We start from the raw sequence: 3,713 nt of genomic DNA on the forward strand, positions 1-3,713 counted from the left end.
TATGTCCATCTGAAATTGGATTTGTTTAGGGATATCTGAAATTAGATATACTCCATCTCTCTCAGTTTACAGGGCGTGCGCGTAGCCCTAGGCCGTCAATTTGACCAACCTAATACAAGTCATATATTACAAAAAATATACCAATATAAACTTCAGATGTCCTATTTTCAAACGGTATAATTTTTGTGTTATATACTTCATATTAGGGTGATAAAATTGGCAACCTAGATATGCGCGCAGGATTTGTAAACTGAAACGGAGGGAGTAGCACATATCAACGCTGGGCTGGGCTTTTTTTTTTTAATTTTTTTAAAAGGACCAGAAGGGGATGTTGGTGGAACCTCGTACTTGCTCAGAGTGAGATAGGTCGACTGCACAGTCCCCACCTGGTGGGTGAGATCCGGGCGTCGATGGGGGCGAGCTCGGGGCCTCGCCGGAGTTCGGGCCAGGAGCCAGATGGCACGGGCGACGGAGCGGACCGCCTCAGCGACCTCCCGGACGACGTGCTCCTCCTCGTCCTCGCCCGCCTCCTTTGCGCCGCCGCCGCCGCCCGCACCGGAGTCCTCTCCCGCCGGTGGCGCGGCCTCTGGGCCCGCCTCCGCCAGATCGTCCTCCGCGACGTGCCCTTCCCCTCGATCGAGGCTCCCTCCTCCCCCGCCCGCGGTTTCCCTCCTCAAGATCCGCGTCCCCCAGAGGCAGCGGCGCAGCAGGGGCTTTCCCAGCCCCAAGAAGCAGCGGGTAGACAGCGCCGGCGTCAACTCGCTGCTCCGCGCCGCCGCGCGGCTCGAGCCGGAGAGTCTCGAATTCCGCCTCCCCGCGGACTTAATCGGCCGTTCCCGCCTCGCCGTCGACCTGCCTCGCCTGGACGGCGCCACCTCCATCGCGCTGGACTTCGCCTCCCCCTTCTCCCTCCGCGTGCCGGCCGGCGCCGAGTTCCCCGCACTCGAGGCGCTGTCCCTGACGTACAGCGTCACCGACCTCGACGCCTTGCTCTCCTGCTGCCCGCGCCTGCGCACGCTCCGCCTCTGCAGGGCTTTGTTTCCCAACCATAAGTGCGACGTCAGGGTCAGCTCCCCGTCGCTGCAGGAGCTTGTTGTGTGCCGCGAGCTCAGCTTGACACAGCGTGTCGACATCGTCGCGCTGGCGCTTAAGCAATTGACCATGTCATTTAGCACGATGGAGCTGATCAGCAGCTCTGTCTTGGCACCATTGGTGGAAAAGGTTTCGTGGCACTGCTACTACTTGGGGCCGTATGTTGCGTTTGGTCTTTGGGGCATCAGCAAGCTGCGGCTACAGACGGCAGACAGACAAGAACAGATGTCCTCGCTGCAAAGTCATGCCTGGGCGGTGCGCCCCTCTACTGCTCAATCTGCTGCAAGCTCTTGAGTAAATTAATTTTGTGAATGATATATATCTTTGCAAATTGTTTTTTCAGGACACGTCTCTTTTTTACGCCGATGCGGGCAACTTCGCGCAGGAGATAAAGAAACATATGGTTGCCGCCTTCTCTGTTTTAGAGCTGCATCTCACAGCAAAGGGCATGCTTTTGGAGCGTTTGTGTTTCATCTCCTTGGGATGGATCGGATTCGTACTGCTACGCGGAGGCTTAAGGTCGTCCTAGAGAGATCAGCGGTAATTCTTTGCTCTTATTATATACCCTAATAATACATTGTGTGGTTATTCAACATTTTTGGGTTTTAGATGAAAGGAGGATGCCTGCCACTTTGTCCTTGTGGGTTTCCGAACTGGAAGTCCCAAATTATCTGCTTGGCTGCTCTCGAAGAAGTGGAGTTCAATGGCTTCGAAGGAAAGGATCATGAGTTTGATTTAGTGAAATTGATAATCGGATGTGCACCGATGTTAAAAAGAATGATTGTGAAGCTGTCACAAGAGACCTCGGCAAGTAATGATGGATGCGCAAAGATACACAACATCTTCAAGGCATGTTCTTCTGTGGAATGTGATGTTTATGACAGCTCTGGTGAGTATATGTTTGGCATGCATTATTAGATAAAACAGAGATATAACTGTTAATCATTGTGTAAGATTCGTCAAAAATGTGGTGTTGACATACCAATTATAGAGTTTGGTTGTGCATGTCTGATTTATTAGCTAATTAAACATACTATATTTGGTCGAATTTCTGTGCTCACACCCTCATATTTTAGTAGAAATAGAAACTGAATGGTGGATTGGTTGATAAGGAATATTCAATATTTTTACTCAGGCTTCCTTATACCTAAATTGCTCTTTTGCATTTCACAATCTTCTTTATTGATCTTGCCCTACTGTTTTGTGTTGGTATTCGATTTTCTTGGCATTGAAGTTGTCCCATCTGAATTCATTGGCCTTGGGGTTTGGTACAAACTCTCTTCGGCAAGTACGTTGCTATTTCTTTCTGTTGTCAGCATGTATTCCTTTTTATTTGCCAATAACAACATTATATGTTTTGCATCTGTATTCAATAGGCAAAAGACAGTTTCTAGACTAGCTGAAGTTAGTTGTCTCATCTGAATTTTCATTGACCTTTGGGTTTCTTTCTGCTCTAGGACAACAGTCCTATACATATAGCTCCACATTTGCTTGTTGCAGCACTGATCGGAGCTTGTTTCAATTTGTGTCATCCGCAGGGTTAATGCTTGGTTGCTTCAGCTGATCATCTGGCGTGCTCTTTTGCCATATACATGGTGCTCAGATAAATCTTGAAGTTAATGCACTCTACCTGTAACGTCAGTCAAGCTGATTATCATGTTAAGCCTATGGTTTCAATTCCTAGTTTGCGTTGTTTCATTGCAATGACGCACTGCATGTTTTCAGCGGGAGTAAGATGATCTGCAGTGAATGTGCTTCCCATTACAGCTCTTTCTGCTTATAGATGAATGTGCTTCCCATTACAGCTCTTTCTGCCTATAGGTGTGATAGATGAACCAAACGGCTCTGTGGGATATATAGCTCAGCATCTTAAACTGAGAATTATCCCCTCTTTTCCAACTACTGCACCTTGTATGATGGACTGAAGATGCATCTTTGTGTCACTTCTGTTTTAGCAGAATATGTGTCATCTTGTGTAGATGCAACAGGAGCATTGTGTCGATGGCTGGGTGTGAGATATGCAAGGTGGAAGTTGGTTATTGGCGACGCTTGTTGCTTGAGTGCAATATATGGCGAGAGGTATCCGGGCTGCCGTTGATTCAGAACTCTTTGAAGCTCTGATTGCTGACACAACGCCGACGGCAAAGGCGTGGTTATTCAGCTTGAGTGAGGCACTACAGCAAAAGATGAGTTTGTAACACCGTTGGCTGTCTGGTACAACGAGGACTCCGCTGAACACCGTCAGGCCTTGTAAAATATTGTGCCTTCTTTTGTGAAGGGATACATGTATGGCTTTCGGATCCTCCGAATCCTTTGTGTATGCCCATGAACATCATTAGGCAATGAAGCTCAAACGTTATTCCAAAATAAATAAATAAAACTGCAGTAGGTGATGCCTCTTCACATGCATGGTAATTCATTACTCCCTGCGCCCCATAATATAAGATGTTATACAACCAATATATGAGTACGTTGGTTGTAATAGCATCTTAGGACAAAGGGAGTAGCATTAGCATCTTCAGACGAAGGGAGTAGCATTTAGCTAGTTCTGTGCTTATGTTACTCCCTTCATCCATGAATAAGTGTACGTTTGGCATTCAAAATTTCTCCACAAAAAAGTG

The 3,713-nt window shown here is 47.6% G+C and overlaps 1 pseudogene; it reads left to right on the forward strand.

Moving 5' to 3' along the window:
• Nucleotides 1-338: 338 nt before the first annotated feature.
• Nucleotides 339-3,501, forward strand: LOC109743128 (uncharacterized; annotated as a pseudogene).
• Nucleotides 3,502-3,713: the final 212 nt, after the last annotated feature.

Source organism: Aegilops tauschii, chromosome 7, assembly GCF_002575655.3.
Source record: "Aegilops tauschii subsp. strangulata cultivar AL8/78 chromosome 7, Aet v6.0, whole genome shotgun sequence".
In the NCBI taxonomy this organism is placed as follows: Eukaryota; Viridiplantae; Streptophyta; class Magnoliopsida; order Poales; family Poaceae; genus Aegilops; species Aegilops tauschii.